At 35.9% G+C, this 19,664-nt stretch overlaps 1 protein-coding gene across 50 annotated transcripts in view; it reads right to left on the bottom strand.

The window, feature by feature from the left end:
- The window catches only part of ZNF644 (zinc finger protein 644), a 78,900-nt gene that overhangs the window by 19,250 nt on the left and 39,986 nt on the right, over positions 1 to 19,664 (bottom strand). For 29 of the 50 annotated variants that reach the window (XM_086902021.1, XM_086902008.1, XM_086902043.1 and 26 more), the window contains exon 2: positions 10,827 to 10,882. The exons of 7 other annotated variants lie outside the window; for them this stretch is intronic. The gene's annotated coding sequence lies outside the window, so the exon portion shown is untranslated. Of the gene's footprint in view, positions 1 to 9,794; positions 10,287 to 10,826; positions 10,883 to 17,043; positions 17,102 to 19,664 lie in introns of all 50 variants that reach the window. 14 more of the 50 variants (XM_086902053.1, XM_086902031.1, XM_086902046.1 and 11 more) reach the window with 5 other exon arrangements.

Below are 19,664 nucleotides of genomic sequence, written 5' to 3'. Positions count from 1 at the left end.
CCCTTAGGAAAAGAAGAAAAATCAATCATTGTAACTAAGATGTAGCCAAGGCTATGCAATATTCTTTGCATGTTTCCATCAGTTTTAAAATTATCTTCACTATACCTTATCAGGAATACAAAATTATTAATTCTGTCAAAATATATTGTATTTAATACTTGGTGTATTTGAAAAATTAAAAATTGGGATCAAACTTTCAATTTGTTGAAAGTACTGCTTATCATATCCACTACCAGGACTGTATTACCTCAACTAGATAGTTGAGGTAGTTTTTATTTAAGCATCTAGTGCAATATACCTAGGAGATATATACATGTAAAAATGGTAAAGGAAAGTGTCTAGAAAAGCCTGCACAATCTCAGCTCCTACCTTTGAAACATACTTTATCTAAAGGCTAGGTCAAATTCAATTCAATTATTTCAGTTAAGCCTAGAATGACTGCAGTGCACTTAACTGTTATTCTTGGTTTACATGCTATGCTATTTACTATACAGGAATTATTTCATATTCAAAAGTAGAAAGAAACCAATTATTTATCCAGCTAAACCACACTCCACTCTCTATTAATTTATTTAAAATCTACCTAATTTTAAATACTGTTTTTATTAATAAAGTATCAGTTTTAAAAATCATAATGTGTTCTGCAGATATGACTGCCTGTGGCCAGATAGTCTAAGCATTAAAAAAGTGTAAGGTCAGATCTATCTTCAAGCTGACAGATCATAATTTAAATGCCTTAAGCTACTCTTATTGTCATAAAAAATCTTGAACATCAGTATTTTTGCAAACTATCAGCACTTGCTATAACACCCTTACTACACTACATCTTGAGGTTACTACAGAAGAAATGAGGTGATAATTGCATATTAACATAATTATTTGGTAATCCCTCCAAGCAAGCTTCCTAGGTCACTCAGTAATTCAGATTAGATGCAACCTTCCTGTCATCAGATCTATGCTGTCCACTTTCTGTTCATTAATAATTCTTTTTGATAGGAATATACTTAAATCCATTGTTCTATGTACATTATTAATTGTATTTATTAACAGTAGGTTTATGACCTTTCCAAGTTCTTATTTCATAACAACAACCTTTACTATGCAGTAGGGTCACACACCAAATTAAGAGCACTGCCTTCATGCAATGCTAGCTCAGTAAAGCTTACACCTCAGTGCCAAGCATACCCTGCTGTTGCCTACTAGCAGTTGTAGGCAAGAGATCTGTCAGCCTCTTGCAAGCCCTGTGTCATTTTATAGGGATTTACAGTAAATTTAAAGCACGCTGGAGCTGAAAAATTAAAACAGAAGAATTTGGTTGTGTTCATGAAAAGCATGAAGTGTCTTTATGTGTTCTGATATCAAGTTTCTCACTAAATTTATAAATATGAGCCAATGAGCTAAAAGCACAGAGCAACTATTAAGCACCACAAAAACTCTGACATCATCTCCTAAAAGGTTTGAATTTAATCAGCCTAGTTAAAGGAACTGAAGAAATACAGCTGTAACAAAGGCAAAAAGGTACCTGTCCTGTGCTAAGTAACTCCTCGTAAGTCAAGTTCTTTAAGCAGAATAACCATCACATTCAAGGGATTGTTCAAATATTAAGGGATAGGAAAGGTGCTTCAGGTTTGCACTGCCCCCAATTAGATTTTTATTCAAGACTTCGTTATGTAAATAAACTAACAAAACCTACCATTTTTCCACAATTGCTCCTGTAATAAAGCTTTCTCAAGTGATTGTATTAAAGGTAATGGAACCAAAGTCACAGATTTTTAGGCAATAAACAGAAGACCAGAGAGAGTTTAAGTACTCTGGTACTTAGGCATGGTACAGGACTAAAAAGCTATCTCCTTCCATTTTGCCCACCACAGTCTATGCTTCAAAACCTTAATCATGGCAAACATCAAGCACAGAACTTCTGCCAAAAGAGAAAGGTTTAAGAACCTCTGGAAAATGAAGGTTTGTACAGAGTAATAGAGGAACACATCAGCACAAACCAGTCACATCTTGAGAAAAAAAACAAACCTAAGAATACAGCTGCACAATATTTTTGCCTCTTCCATATAGTAATGCACAGTTTATGCCTCTGGAGTTTTGTGTGGTATCTAGCAATATTAATGTCCCACATCAACAAAATCACAATACTTTGATCATTAGAACAATGCCTATTAGTTTGCAGATTATTTCTTTTTAAGAAGCTATTCTGATCCACCCTTCAGATGGAAATAAAACCAAAATGCCCGACAACTAGAGGACAAGTCAGACTCACCTTGTCTTCCCCCATCTTCTATTTGTGTTTGCAAATTAAATTGTTGAAAATACATTTCCCTCTGCACAGCAGAAACACTATTTGTAGACTGCATTACTTAGCTCTGAAATCTACAAATTAACACTTCTGCACTTTTTCAAACTTCTGTAGTGAGGAGAGAGTCTGTTTAATATGCGTAACACCATGAGTTCTGCCCCCCCACACCTACTTTACACACAGTCCACAGTTACTAATCTAACTACAACATGGAGAGTTCCATTCAAAATTAGTTATCTTCAGTACATTCAAATCCACAGCTGTTCACATAACAGTACAAACACTGGAAAACTCTCGTAGCTAACTAGACTGCCATATTAAAAAATTTTAAAGCAGTATGAAATAGTACCAATACAAAGCATGTATTATACCTAAACAAATACAAAGTTACTGCCACCCACAGTATAACCTTTCTTTATACTGTTAGAAACTTCACCGAATTGTCAAATATCTGTGGAAAAAGGTGACCATAGAGAAATTCTCAGTTAGAGGATCCATGACAAAAGCAGCTAGTCCTTTCAGTATGATTATAACTGGGGAGATCAAACCCGAAGCACAACTTTTTCAGAAGTGTTTTCTTTAAACTTAGTTCCTAATGCAACAATGTCTTCAAAACCTGTCTGTTAGAAACAGTAAGGAAACCAAAAATTCCTTAAAAATGTCCAAATTTCAGAAACTCGATTTGTTTAAAATACCTAAGAATGATATGTTAACATCTCATGTGAAAGGAAACTGAACAAAACTTAAGTACCAGGATACAATTAGAATTTACAAAAGAGAATTCCATTACTTCCACCAACCATTCCTAATCTTACTCCTCTAGTATTGATTTGCTTGGGGAAATAAACCAGTTTGTCACAATGGGGGGCATCATGCTAAAATTCAATACTGAAATCAATAATAATAAATGACAGTACAATTTAAGTGTCACAAGAACTACATGTATCACTATAAAAAAATACTCCTCTGGTTTTAACTACTCATGCAGCAGTTTAAGATGATTTCATTGGCAGGTACTTTTCAAAATGAAAGGTATTTCTAAAAGATGACTAGACAGAACACAAAACCAAGGTGTTGAATCTGGTAGCATAAGAATAGTCAAACACTATCTGGCAACTCCACAGGCTTTGTAACCTCTGCCCAGAATTCCACAGCCCTGTTCACAGAGGACAGCCAGGTATTTCTCTTCATGCTCCTGGAGCTCTCTACTTTGCATTTTTAGTAGTGCAATGTAGTTTGAATTGTACTGCCATTAGCTCTACTACAGATAACAACTACAATCAAATATTGAATTGTCTTAAATGCAGACATACATGGTAATGACTAGCAGTATTTCAATAAAGACACAAGTATTAAAAATACAGAATTAATGCTCTGTGAAAATACACACTATTTCTCTTCTAAACTGCTCCCTCACTTTTACATGCATAGATTCTCTTCCTTGATGCCATCTCACATACCCACATGCTTTCTCTCTAAAGAAACTAAATGTCTGAGAAAACACTATTCATCTTTTTCACTACCACTACCTGTGTTTCTCAGTGAAATGTATTCCTAAGCATCAAGTATGGTACAAAACATTGTTTTTATCTAGACACAACACAATAAATAATTTTATCAACCAGTAGCATTATTAAAACCAGAAAGCTTTTCTTCATTACAGTCTACAAATAAAAGTCCTGCTCCTATTCTTGCTGTGAGGCATCTTTATCACACTGCCAAAAAATTAAGGGCTGTGATCAGTGGTACAAAGTGTGCATGGTCAGGAACTAAATCTGTACCCTAGAGCTGGTACCTGGTCCCACACTGTTCAACATCTTCATTAACCACATGGATGACAGGGCAGAAGGTTCCCATGGCAAGGCTGTTGATCACACAAGACTGATACAGCAGCAGGTTGCGATGCCATTGAGAGAATCTCAACAGGACAGACAGTGGGATTGGACAAGATGGCTACAGGTTCCTCCCAAACTCTATTATTCTGTGATTCTGTTTCAGTACACTTTGCCACACAGTATTCCAATTCCTGCTTACTTCAGTCCTCTTTAGAGCGCTCCACAGTAGCTCAGACTATCCACAAATTTTTTCAATTTCAAAATATCAATATAGGCACCTAAGTACTTTTAAAAAGGCTTCCAAATACCAACTTTGAATTTATCATTCTGACAGCTGAAGAAAATGATACATAAATTATTAGGCATACAGGAAAAGCATGTTCTCTCTATCCCAAGTCATGTAGACTATATTGACAGCAAAACTATAATTTGATGCTCCTCTCCCTTCGACCTCTCTTCCAGGGATCCTGTTTTCCAGAGTTCTCTCACTAAATAAAATAACATTATCACTAAGTAGAGTAGTGATATAAACATGCATTTCCCACATCCCAATTGCATTTACACAATTTTAGATTTTAAATAAGATGAATCCCTCTTCTTCACCACCATATACTTAAATACCTTCCTGGTGTGTCACACCTGAGAGGCTTCTCAGGGTTGGCTCTTCAGGCAATACAGTGGAAGGAAGTACTTACTCCTTACAAAACCCACTGCCACCAGCAATGTTATCTCCAGTCACACTGAGACATCTCACAAAGAGACCATGTTTAGGAAAGTATCTGCATTCTTCCAGACTTTAAGATCACCACTACAATCCTTACATGGGGCATAATACCAAAATTAAAGAACCTGCTGTGTCCCGTTAAGGACTTTTGGGTTAGGTTCTTTTTCCCTTTGAACTGAAGATTGAGAGAGGGAGGCAGTTTTCTCTTGTTTGGTCTCAGTTGTTTATTCTTTTCTTATCAGCATTACAGGGTACAAGGAGCTATGTGCACTATGATAGAAAGGGGGCAAAATGGCTAACAAAGATCCTCTTCAAGGTGTTTTATATGTCCATTTACCCAATTAACAGATGCTAACTAAATTATTTTTCTTAGTGACCCAATAACCCAACACCTGCGTGCTGCACTGTGGCATTTTTTACCCAATCACTTACTACTACCCAAAAACCCCTAGGCGAAGAACATGAAGAAGAAAGGACAAGAGACAACACCCTAAATCCTCCATCTTGTCTTCTGCTCTCTAAACTACCTTAAACTCTAAACTTCAACCCATTCACGCAGTGACTCAAGAAACCTTCTAATTCACACACTTATATTTTCAGTCTTTTCTACTTTAACCGTTGTCTCCATGGTGCTATGTGAAACTCAGTGCTTTCTTGGGTGTCAGAGTTAGGCATTACAGATAAAAGTATATATCTTGCATCTCTGACCCCAACACTGCTGAACATTGCAAAAGATTCTGGCTTGCAGAGAAGAGGAAGTCTTTTCAACAAGACATCATATACTCTCAAATTACAGTGCTATTCATTGGAATTACACTTTTCTTTGCAGCAAAGCCAGTTTAAATAAATGCTGCTTCCTTCCACTCTCCTGAGTTCCTTCTTTTCACACTTTATCAACAATTTCATTATCCAGTTTAAAAGGCTGGGACTCAAACACCCCTGAATTGGCACAGCTGAGAGGCAACAATTATGGGTAAGGGCACAAACTTACTAGCTCTGTTGACAGAAAAACCCACTGGGGAATCTTTTCCTAAAATCTATATGAATAAATAAAAAAGTAAAAATGAAAAGAACATTTCATAAGGCAAAAAAAGAAGCTTTGACAGTCCTCTATTTAACTGCAGAATGCACAATAAAGAATTCTACCATGAAGCAAATTTTATGTTCTAAAATTACTTGAACTAAACTACTCAACTGAAGCAAAATGCTAGAAGTAAATGCTAAAATAATTCAACTGGGGAACATTAAATACATCTTCTGAGAATACTATTAACACAAGCAATACTCTTAAATTGCATATTAGACATGATAGCTAGATTTTCCATAGAGACATACAAATGCACATCCTTCCAGTGGGTTAAATAAAAAGTATTTTCATTTCTAAAACAAAAAAATAACTTTCAGAAATTTAAAAACTAATCTACTCCTCCTTAACCTATAGTTTTACAGGATCAGCCACCTTATCTGCTCCTTTTGAAGCCAGGTACTGCCACCAAGTGGCAGTGAAATTTGGATTTGCAAATTCCAATTATTCAAATATGTAGAGCATACAGAACTGAAAAACGCTCCTGCAGCTGCCAAATATGAGCAATGCTCTGCTAACACACGACATTTAAAAATTAATCAAAACGGAACCCAGATATCCAAATCTAAAACTAACCTTCAATGTAATAAAAAGGTTTTTTCAACAATTTGGTCCTTTTATTTAGACACCACTTGTAAGCAGCTGGGTAAAGACTTTTTTGGATTTGTACTTTTTTCCAGTACAAATCAAATATATATCAATAAAACAATAATTAGGTGTTTTATGTAACTTTATGCAAATCCACAATGATTACAAGCATACAACCAGAGAGTCTTATTTTCGCAACTTCAGGAAAAAGTGAGTTCTGCAACTGACATAAAAGACCTCTTAAGGTATAAATATCCAGGTTGTTATCTGGATAAGCTATGCATTCAATTGACATTCTTTACTATATAAAGATGACAATCAGACTGAGAGGAATTTTTAGAAATTAGATATATCTGACTATTTTTACAGGAATATTCCACAAGTTAATTAAACAATATTGCTGGTTACCAGCACGAATTAGCTGTGAAGTGTCAATCCAACAGATCACAGATGAAAACTCGAATGACAACATGATGCTGCTGCAAAATGGATTTACAGAGCGACCTTCTTAAAGATAATATTAAGAACACTTTAACCCAATTAACACAACATATCTTTCAACTTCAGAACAATTCTGACCTTATTTACTGTTACACTGAATAAAAGTTGTCATTCTTTTTATGCAGCATGACTTGAAACACATCTAGCAGTTTCTCATGATTTTTTTTTGGCTGATAAGCACTTGGTGTACAAATGTTAATGTAATCACAAATTTTAAGACTGTATCTCCTGCTAATGTAAACAGATCTTTTAACTTCTAAAGCATATCTTTCCCAATTATAAAAACACTAGCTGAAACAAAGACTCTGCTTTTACTAATTATTAATTTTATTTATTAATTAATTTATTAATTCAGAACCTTTGAGTAATAAAATACATTAGTGATATTCACTCATCATCAGCAAATTTGCTCTAATCCTATGTTCTTTCAGTTATCAAGGATTAAAAACCTAGTAAGATTCCAGGGAGCAGTATCAGGTAAGGCAAAAAAAGCCATCTTGTACCTTTTCAGATTAAGAACAAAAAATTCTGTTGACATGTAGAAAGTGATTGTGCTTGCTGATGAATATACAAAATCAGAGCTTTTAAAGGTTTCAAACCTGTTTAGCACCATACATGACCAGATAAACATAAGTGAGAAGGAAAGCTCAGGTCAGCCCACTAATACTTGGGGTTTGTTTCTTTATTTTTTATATTTAAAATAAAAAAGTCATCACCAGAAATGATTAATGGCAGAAAACTCAACTTCATGTTACCAGGATAATATGAGAGCAAGATAAAAATTATGAGATGCTCTCAGAGCCAAAGAAACAAAAATCCCACATACTAAAATTTATCCTATGCAGAATTCTGTATATAACCTATCCTGCAGTATTCATTGTGCTATTATTCACTAATTACATCCTTCTACTTTTAGGTAAAGCAATACTAAATGCATTCAAGGCAGTTTCTAGAAACAAGACTGGTTTGCCTGGTATCTAAATGCTTAAAATGTGACCTCACTTCACTGTACACAATTACAGGGAAATTCTGCACAAGCATGTAACTTCTGCAACCTATCCTGCTACACAGAAGTGTGGCCTGTTGCACTTTTAACACATTGAGACCAAGCTTGTTTTTTCCAAATTTTCCCCTGTAGTTAAAATGAGACAGATTCTCCTGTGGAGTTCAGAAATGCAGTCTGTAAATATTTTAAGAACAAGTACTGCGGTTATTCCAATAAAGTTCACTCACTGATTGCAAACAGTATTTTACACCTATGTGTTTTTAGCTAGTAAAACAGATTTCTTTATTTATTTACAAAAGTCAGGATATGGTATCTTTTATATTTGCCTTAGGAATGTGAATGATTTGAAATTATAAGATCAAAACTCCATACCCTTTACAAAAAACCACCCCCACAACCCCTACATGGAAAGCATACTAGCAGAGTCATCAGGAAATGCATTATGTGAAGTGTACAAGAAAAATGCTTGAGCAAATAACTAAATCACATTTTCAGGTATTGCTTTAAAGGACATAAGCTTACACAAAAAGGCAAGTCTGAACTGAGGTGTGAGAGTGAAAATTATTGTTTAGAAGTCTCTGAGATGCTGCAGCCACTACGCTCATGAGTGGAGACTGAAGTCAGAGGCACTTGGGGAATGCAGATTGTTCTTGAAAATTAACTCTTTCAGTCATCCCTGCTGCCCCTTCTGAACCTTCTTCAGCTCTGCTCTGTTGTTTTGCAGTCACCCAACTAGAAGAAGCAATACACACACTGCAATGCAATACAGTTATGATAAAACATCAGATCTGTAGAACTGGATGTGGGTTTTGTTTTGCTCCCTAATAAAGCACAATAATTTCATTGATCTACTGACTATTCAGTTGTCATTTTTACTGAACTCTGGGAACCTCAAGATCTCCTCCAAGCAATAGCAATACTGATCAAATGTCATTACACTGTTTCCATTTATTCTTTTATATGTTTTTCTGTCCTCATGCTATGAATGCAATACTATAGGTGCTCTCCTCAAAGACCAGCTGTTTCCTACTAAACAGAGAAAACCACCATTAAGATGAAAGGTCTTCAGAATCATTCAGAAGACTTCATGCTTAAAATACACACTCAGTTATCTATATGTTAGACTTTTCAACTACTTTTCTGCATCTAAACCAGTAATTAGATAATAAACATATTAAAAAGAAACAGAGCATGAACAGCAAGCTTTAAGTACTGAAAGCATTAGAAGGCACAAGGAACAGTTTGAATTTTATTGTCAATTTAAGTCCCTTTTCTAGCCATAATTCTTGTCTTACACTCATCCTTAGATGAAATGTTTCTTTTTGCAGAGTTGTATTAATTTCTTTTCTCAAAGCAGCACATTTCAGAAGTCAGGCTAAGGCAGTAAACATCTACACGTAAGTATATGCATCATAACACAGCAGTAGTATAGCTTATGTTTAATTGTTCATATTTCAGAAGACAATTCATAATCAAAGTCCTGAATCAGTTATACATTATACAAAAGATCAACACTCAATAGAAGAGCTTTTTTAAATTCCCCACAGAGCACTCTTCAATAATCAGTATTTTAAAAGTTGACAGCAAGAGCTCTGAAAAAGTCTTAGTGTAACAGAAGATATGAACAATGCAATTCACATCTATTTTAAAATGTACATAGTACAATTTCATGGCAGTATTAAGTCTACACATTAATTGGAGCTTGGAATTGAGGAACAAACTCATTTAAGCAAATGGGATCTCACTCTCACCTCTTCAAAATACCAAGTCACTGCAAGCAGCTCCATTCTGAGAGGGCACATTAGTCAAACAGCAAGCAGGAAACTTGAGAAGACAACTTTGGTTTGTTACAGAGGCCTCTGTAGCAGAGTCCATCATGCCGTGTCTCCAAAGTAGAAAATTTATTGAATTCTGTGGGGCCTTACCTAAAGATTCTCTTGAAAGACTCAAGTTAAAACAGTTTAAAACTATTTGTTACATGTTTCACATAATTATATGGAGACAAGATTAATTTTATAGTTCAAATTATTCCTGGAGTAGCAAGTAAATGGAAGAGAAAAAGGTAAGCATCTTAATTCTTTTTCTCAAAATAACAGAGAAAGGGGGTGGGGAGGAAGGAGGAAAATGGCAGTTACAGAAATGTTTTTCTGGATGGACACCTTACAATTGCAAATGAACACTTAAGTTCTACCAGCAGTAAATCTCCATAAACTTTGTCTTTCAAACAGCTTGCAAATGGGTTCCTAAAGACAAAAAAAAAAGGGGGGGGGGGGGGGGAGGGGATTCCAACAATTCAATTTTTTAAAACTTGCTATTCTTATAGTTGGTCAAATTTCCCACGCAGTTATTTATTAATACACCAAGTTCAAGTTTAACGTGCTGCTTTTAAAGTGCAAAGTACACTTTCAAAACTTTGAAACCAGATGAATAATATGTAGAGAACAAAGTTAATTTAAATCGCTCATAATTTTGGCTCTCAACAGCTAGCAGAACACCTTGATAGCTTTTTGATTATAATTTGTGGAAAGAAAACGAAATTATCATCATAATATTAAATAATGGGGGAATATGTTTTGTTCCTCTTTTGGTTTTGTAGAAGTAACACTACACCATTACAGTACCTACACTGCATATATTCATATAATCAAGATACTTGATTACTGTAATACTTGATACTAAATTTCAAGAGAACTTTCACTGACCATTTTTCTCCAGGCTTAGCAGTATATGCAAAAGGCATTTTTTGGGAAAAAAAAACCCACCAGCACAAAACTCCTACTCACCTTTGCTTGTTTAATTTACATTATGCTGTAAGATCCACTTCCACATTAAAACAAACCTGCAAAATAAAACAATAACTTACTGTACAGCTGTCATTGTTTTCTGCTTGTGTCCTAGACTATCAGACAAGACAGGCAAAATGGAAAGAAATCCACAGCCATAAAAGTATTCTATATTTTTGATTTCAAGATAAAAGTATCAACATTCCAGTGTAATCTTCTCTCAAACATGTGTAATTTCCAAATAACAAAGCTATTGGCATTTTAATTAAAAAAATTACCCAGAAGTTGTATTAAATAGGCACATGCTATTAAATTCAGTGGACAGAACAGGAGAAAGTAAGTTGCATGGCAAGAAAAGCTCTGCATTTGCTGCTAGTGCAAAATCAGGTATCTCAAGGTCCCTGAACAAGGAATGTTGCACAGAAAGAAAATGGTTACAAATGAAAGCTTCTAAAAAAAATTTTTTTAGCAAAAATCATCAGCCTGAGATTGTCGGAGGACTTTAAGCCTGGGCCTTTCTAATTTCTCACCTTTTCAAAGGCAAAGTTGTGTTTATGATTCTAATGTTAGCTGGCCCACTTAAAAATTATAATTTATTTGTCAGCATGTAAGCTGACCAATGATAGATAAACTTGTTTTGCTCATGTATCTTCAGAACTAACTATACAAGGTAATTCTTCACTTCCCACTTGGAAATTTTGAAGAGACTCCAAAAGCAACTGAAGCTGCACAAAAACAAGAATGGATTTGGGTATGGTACCTCTACAGAACTGGGTCTACTAATGAAGACACAACTACTAGCATAGAGCTTTACAGAAAGGATAAAGACTAAATGTTTAGGCATCATCAAAATTGACTCTGAATGAAGTAACAGCTGTCACACACTGTCCTTGCCTCATTTTATTCACACACAACTTTCTGATCCAGAGTTCCCCAATCAATGCACAACTGTCTCTAAGCCCCCTGCCTAAATTAAAAATAGTAAGGGAAGGCAGACCTTTCAAAAAGTCTGAATGGATAATACAAAGCAGCAGAAGATTCAGTATTTGAGCTCCTCTTCCTAGCACCAGGACTGTGTCCGAAGTATCACATTAAACTGTAGCTTTATGCATGAATGTTATCCAATATATATACTCATTTCTCAAAAAAGATTTATTACAGAAAAAAAATAGAATTCTTTTGTTAGATTTTAAAGTAATTTCATGCACTTAGAGAAGCAGAAGTGTTACTTTCAAACAGCAGTGGAGCTCTACTGTATCTTACAGAAAGTAAATGTAAAGCTACAGTTGTATGTCCACAAAAGTAACAGCCTCCATATGGAAGAGCCAAAACTCCTTTCAAAAAGTGAGGAAGTCAATGGTCATGGCTTTACATAATCACATATTGTGATGAGCACTAAACCAGACATTTCAGTAAGCCTATGCACTTTGGCTGGGGAGTGACAACCCTAGTCTAACACTTCTCTCATTAGGAACTACAATGACTCTGCCCCCATGCAACATGGCCTCAACACCCACAGCTAAACTTTGCAATTATCTAAATATTAACAGTAACTGTTCTCAACATAGGTTTCATGGCTTGTGACTAAAGTGCAGACAATCTCTCCATCAAAGGATTGAGCTCAGACAACTGCAGATCACTGGGGTGATACAGCAGCACAGCGTCGTACCAGCCACCTCTGTAACAGCCTTTCCACAGAACACTTTACTTTGGACCAATCAATTGCCTTAGTACAGGGTAAGACTTCCCATTTTATGTGAACAATCTATCTAGAGGACATTACTCTTATACTCATTGAAGATGCACTTTGCAAAAAACTTAAATGCAAGTACTCTTGCATTTCAGTATTCTTCGGATCACAAGGAGCTCACAAAACACTGGTGATAAAAATCTGGTGTTATTCTACATCTGGCACATAGGAAAAGAGAAGGAAAAAGAGAAGATGTGCCATCATAATTTGGATATTGTCGAGCTGAAGGAAAGGTGACAAGTTCCACAAAGAGATCACTCACCAGCAAGTAAACTGCTGAAGGACCAAAGACTGGTCACTGTAGCCCTGCGTCGAAGACATCAAAGGGCCCTACAGAATTAACTCCCCTTTTTGGGGTTTCAAACCCTCTTACGTAAAAAGCTCCACCCAATGGAAGATGGTACTCGCAGTGTCAAGCAAACATCTTCATGAAGGCAACACAATCCATAGGACACCAGATCTTAGTCCAAACTATTGATAGCATTGAGATTGTTTAAAGCCACCCACCTACAGTGCTTAACCAGCATTCACATCTCTTCTCAAAGGTCTTTCTGCTGTCAAGTAAGATTTCTCTCACTCCAGTACAATCAAACACCTACTATTAATTTAAAGGGTGATGACATTTCAAATAACTGAGCGCCTGACATCCTTTACCAGCAGATTCGAGAAAGGTAGTTCTCCAAAAATTTCCTTAGGGAAAGGCAAAGGTTTTAACATCATAAATGCTTTTGCTTCAATTTGCCTGTCTTAATTCTCATTATCAGGAAAGGAAGTGAGAATGGAAGTCACTCTCCCATACCAGGTAATAAAAGAGGGCTTGAAAAGGGACACAGAATTGAGTAAGAAATGTATTCACCTGGAGGCCTCGATATTCAAAGAGCGAGAAGGGGGACCGCAGCGGGGGAGGGGGAAAGACGACTGCTGTAAATTGGTCAGGCTTCTGATCAGTGATAAGCAGCTTCCTGTTCTGATATGGGCAGTGTACAGGAAGTGGAAGAAAACCGAAATGGTGGAGATGAAAGAGATCACAAATGCACCCCCAGTGATACTAAACAACAAAAGATGGACTGAAAACTCTTGCTTATAATGAAGTACTCCTAACAGCACACCCCCTCCCTCTCTGAGGAAAAACTTTAAGAAACACTAGAATGCAAAGGTGCACAATGACTAAGTAAAGTTTGTTGTAATCCTAACAAGAGTTTTGACCCATTTGTTTACTAAGCACCCCTTATTTCATAACAGATCTGCGTTATAACCGACACTCCTACATCTATCTGGGCAAAGACCACCACCTTTAATTACCACCTTCTCCTGGAATGACTGCAGCTAGGAATGTAATTCATATGGATGCTTTTAGGTGGTTTAATGGTTTTTGTTTTGTTGTGTGTTGCTGTTTAACACAAAACCACTTTTGCCCATATAGCTGATTATGCCTGTGTGGGGAGAAAGAAAGAGGAAGAAACAAAGACTAGAATAACTATACTACACAAAATATTTTTGTTGATATAAACTGTGGCTTAACAGTCAATTCCACCAGCTTCACACATAACATAGCAAAAAGGCTTGCAACTGTAATCTTGACTTCACGGCTTAGAAAACTTGATTAGTTAGACGAGAGTGGCAGCTACATTTATTAGGATATGACCATCCCAGTATTAAATTCAAAAGCAGGGCATGGGGTATGGAATAAATTTCATTCTAATATCTGTTGCAGCTCTGGAAAAAAATCTAAAATCTTACAAAAATTTAACAAACCTGAATATCAATGCAGGAACTAACAGCCAGTGAAAAACAGAGATTACTGAGAAAAAAACATTACAAGAAACCCAGAAGTTTCTGCCAAAATTGTACATACAGTATCAGGGATAAAGTAATTTCAGAAGACAACTGAAAAGGCAAAAACTGTAGTTTCCTGCTTTCTATTTGCAGAAGTAGCTTAGATTGTCTTTGATTTCTATTTTAGAAGTATAAAACAACTTAATCTACATTTAGTACCCACAAATATCTAGAACTAACATCCAGTGTAGATTAAATAATCATTTGAATTTAAACATGAGATTTTCTAAAACCACAAAGTTAATTTTCAAGAATTTGTAGAATCTCTCAATCTGTGCTATTACAACTGTAGTTTAACCAACTGAATTATATATGCCACAATCCCATTCACCAAAATTAAATTTGTAAAGAAAAAATAATAATCACTCTTCTTGAAATAGGTAATGAAAAACAGTACTTGAGAACAGGTACTATACTGGAGTCTGAACTACCCATAAATCAAATTAAGCAAAAGATTAACACTTTATAACATAAAGAGACAAAATTTAAGTCTCTTTACTGGAGATGCTCAAACTTCATTGCCTGACTTCAAAGAATCAAAGAATCTGCAGTGAGTGAACAAAAGCAAGCAAGGGACTAAAAGAGAGAAGACTGCCTCTTGCGTTTTGAATCTCCTGCTAGATTTTGAGAGTTATCTGGAAAATAGTTCAAAGAACTTACAGTTCTTCCTTTGTCTGTTCATCACAGTAAAAGCCACACGCACAGTTCCCAAAGCTGTGGTAGGGCTTTCACGTGGAAATGTTGAAACCTCTCACTTTTCTACTCATAGAAAGTTTTGCTTTTTGACAACACTCCATATGGGACGGTGAAGCACTTCAAGGAAACGTGTGACAGCATAGTAAATGAACACAACCCATCATACCTCAGACTGGGAAGCTGTTTCAATCCACACAAGATTACAAGTCGTTCAATGCAACATTAATGGGAGTATCACAGTAGGGAAAAAAGTATTCTGAGAGAGTAGCTTGAATGGAAAAAAAAGAGCCCCTGTTTAAACCATCAATTAGGTCAAACATGAGATTTAATTATCATTTCAAAAATGTGCATACCATAAATAAAAAATTGGAAAGACATCACAGCGAAAAGTATTCTAGGTAGGCAGGAGTTTGGACTAACAAGACTGGCTGAAAAGGTTATTTTTCCTCTCTATCAGTAAATAGATCAGATGCAAACATTCAGAGATGTACACAACAGGCACACAATAAAGATGCAGAGATGTCTACAGAGAAGCAAGGGGAAACAAACCATTTGAGAGCTATTTACTTTGAGCATACATTATCCAGTAAGCAAATACATAACAATGAACACACAAATGCAATCATCATGAAAGCACAAAACTGAAGCATCGGTTTGAAGATGGGAGACCTGAAAACACTTAGAATTTCAAGACCTTAAGAGAAAATACTAACATGTTGTTTCTGAAGGTTACCAATCAATGCAGTCTCTCATCTCACCTAAGATGGGTGCAACATTCTTACTATCACTGATATTAAAAGGTTTAGAGTCCATCAATACCCTACTACACTGAATGGCGTTCTTCACCATGAGATTTAGCATAAGCAATAAGCTACAGAGAAATAATTCACCATCTTTATAATTTCTCTGCCTGTTTAAGTGACAGATCAACCTACCACTTGCATGATAAACATCCACACATTTTCAGTCACCCTTCAGCCTATTCATTTTGACCACATGAACTAGCTCTTCATTTGCTGCACTTATATACCTTAAATATAACAGCTCTTCTTAAATAGGGAAAGCTTAAAGCACAGAATGACATCATTTCTCCATTCCTCTCCAAACTACTAATGGCACTGTACATATCCTTGGCATCATCCTTGACTCTGAACATGTCTCCATTCATTATGCTGTCAGCAAAATCTTGTCAACACATTTACCTGTACAGGAACAGCCTCTACCCTTCCAGTTATACAGTCACCCTGTGCCCAGTCTGACTATATATATATATATACACGCACATGTGTATGTGTATATTCCTTTACCATACACCATCATGCAAACTTCACAAAGAGCATCTCAAAATACAGTGACATACCTTATAAGCACTGCAAAAAAGCATTCCAGAAAATATCTACACAAAAGCTTCCCTACCACGTAAGAAATTTGATTATGTTTCCTTAAAAACTCTTAGTTTTTTGCACCTCCCATCTTTCAGCTGAAAAGTAACTGAAAATACAAACCAGGAAAGCTTGATCACTGAAGTACTTTCTAAGGAACCAACAGCCTTAACTAAAAAACATGCATTTTCTATCTTAAAGAAAAAAGAAGCAAGCTCTTAGAAACATCTGAGGCAGCCTCTTATATTTTAAGGTTTATTTTTAAAATATTAAACTGCACAGTGATGTTACACATTTGTAATGTAGTCCTCCCCTTTCTCCAGAACTACAAAATTTTAATAAAAACACGAAGCAGGCCAAATTAAGCATAAAAATAAAGTTTAAACTAAGATTGTGCCCATCAAATTAGTGCATCCTCATTATTGTACCACTAAGCAACACTGTTCTACAGTTCAAACATCTGTCTTCATACACTACTCATTTTTCTACAACTTTGAAGTTTTATCTTATGCGTATTTGGCACACATTACTGTAAATAGTTTATCAGCCTCACCTCTACTGAATGAATCCAGCATCTTTTCAGTCAAGGAAGTCCAACAGAGAACCAAAACCTCAAAAGAAGAAGAAAGTACAGAAAAATGGGATCTTCTTTATGTATAAAACACATTACACATATGGGACTTTGATGAAGGGCAGACACAGTTTATTGTCAGACCACACCTGTCATCAATCTGCCACCTGTGGAATCCTGATAGAGACAGAAATGCATCAATTATTCTTCACACATTCACTGAACTTGACATATCCCTTTCCTGATGTACTGCATAAAATAACTCTGATATTCCTCAATGTAACTGCAACCTATTAATCAAAAACTTCCAAGAAGTTTACTATACAATGCATACACTCGCATCCTTATCAAATAAAATACAATGCGGTTTCCCAAGTAGATTCCACTCTATAATCTGACCCTTATTTATGTATCTTGATCCTTATTTATATATCTTCAAACAGGATTTAGGTTGGGCATATTTATTTCAAATTCAAAATATAAAAAAAATCTTTTAAAAAAAGCTTCGCTGCATGCAGAAAAAACACTCAGGGCTTAATTCCAGAAAGCCAGAACTATGTTACCACATACAATATATTCTGTGAAACAGTATCTCTTTACTATTTTTTCCCCTGCAAGATGCTTTATAAGGACATTATGCTTATTATTATAATTTAAAACCATTAAGCAATTTTTTTAGTGTAGAAAAGGCAGTAATAAGGTTTTAAAAGATATTTACTAGAAATTAGTTTCTCAACTGAATAGGATGGCATTCTAAAACAACAATGCTTGATGAAATCCATTATATCTAAATGGATTAAAATACCTGTTCCCTTTAACGACACTTTTACTTCAAGGCAGTATCTCACACAACATTTCCAGCAGTAGTTAAAGCAGCACATTAATAATCACGCCATGTTCTTACTGTAGCAACAATAATTTCTGGTAGCCATTTTCTTTCCAGCTTCAACACTGTTTAAAAGCCAACAGTCCTTCCTGCAACCTCTGCATAAACCAAAAGGCAGCAAGCTGCTCAGCAGTTTTCTCTGGCAACACTCTTCAGATGCCTCCCTCCAGACCATCTTCAGTCCAATGTACTTACCTATCGGTATTCTCTAGAGCTGCACTCAACTCAATTTCAGTTTAACTAATGGAAATACAACAGCACGGCAGTTCCCCTTTTATAAACCCCAAACGACCAACCCCCACATTTAGGAGACTGAACAGTTTGCTACTAAAGAATATTTTAAGGAGAGAGCAGCACTGCAGTTCATTATTTTCACCTACAGGCGCTAAGAATGCACAGCCCAGTACAGGATCTCCAAGCTGTAGGCAGCGCCTCAGTCACTGCAGCCACCAAACCTTCACAGATCCCAGACTACAACATCAAAGCCAGTGCTGCAGCCAAAACCAATTTCTTAATAGACTTATTCTGAATATCTCTGAACTTTCTACATTGTAAGGCAAACTAGTATACACATTCATTCCCAAGTTTTCCTCTGTGTTTCTAAAGTCTTAAAAATGACAAAACTTGAAACACTTCCTTGAATTGACTGCAATGCAGATTTTAAAAACAGGTTGAACCTAATATCCTACACCTCAAAATTAGTGATAAATGACTATTTTCTTCTTTCCTAAAAAAAATTTTAAAAAACAAAATATTAAAAAAAAATTTAAAAAAACTCCCCTTCTTGCTATCATGACAGTTTGAAAGAAAGCAGTAGAGAACAGAAAGTGAATTACATAAACATTTGTAACGGCAATGGCAGGAAATAGTGAACCGGTATTGGCACATAAGTACTCCCTACAAAACAGGATCCTAAGCCCAAATTCAGTTCCTCACAAGTTTGTTCCAGTTGAAAGGGTAGCTATGCTGGGATCACGAGCTCTAATGCCTGCTGTTGTCTGTCTAGACAGTGTTTCTGACATTTCCTGACCATAGCAGGAAAGGGAATCTCCTGCTCCTAGCCTCAGAGGAAGTATATTTTCTGTGCCCATGAAAATGTAAAATCTAATAAAAATTTCCTAGAGATTTCATGCACACTTTTCATAACTATTCACAAAGCTTCGCCCATGAAGTGCTAAAAAATACCTCATCTATAAGGAAGGTAGGCTTACAGTGAACTCTGAATTGGTGTGGCAGAGATTTTATTCTGATATCCCTATGACAGCACCTTCCAGCAGAGGACAGACTAGAAACTCTGGGGTATCACTCCCTATAAACAGCACTGCTCACTTTTAAACAGCTTTCTTCCTTATCAGAGGACTAAGCTGTGGCTACAGTGAATGTTCCAGGATTAAGAAAATAACCATATAAAACGATCCCCCAAAAAGACAAATTCTTAACCAATAACCTAAAAATATAAGTTCCAGCACTGCCTTTCTTCCAGCAAAAGCTTTTTCCAAATAAAATATATACATATTTCATAACAGGATTCAGCCACTGCTTATCAGATTTGAAGTGAAGCTACCAAGTGTTTCCTAACTGGGTTGATATACAAGTTCTAATCTTTACAATCTATGAAGGAGCACTTTGGGGAGTCACATATACTTAGCCAGTAACATAAGGACTTCCCTTCATTTTACAGGAGCCTGCTTTTTGGTGACAGAGGAATAGTTCTGGT

Source organism: Cyanistes caeruleus, chromosome 9, assembly GCF_971803275.1.
Source record: "Cyanistes caeruleus chromosome 9, bCyaCae1.hap1.1, whole genome shotgun sequence".
NCBI lineage: Eukaryota > Metazoa > Chordata > Aves > Passeriformes > Paridae > Cyanistes > Cyanistes caeruleus.
This window is presented reverse-complemented; position numbering and strand designations above follow the sequence as displayed.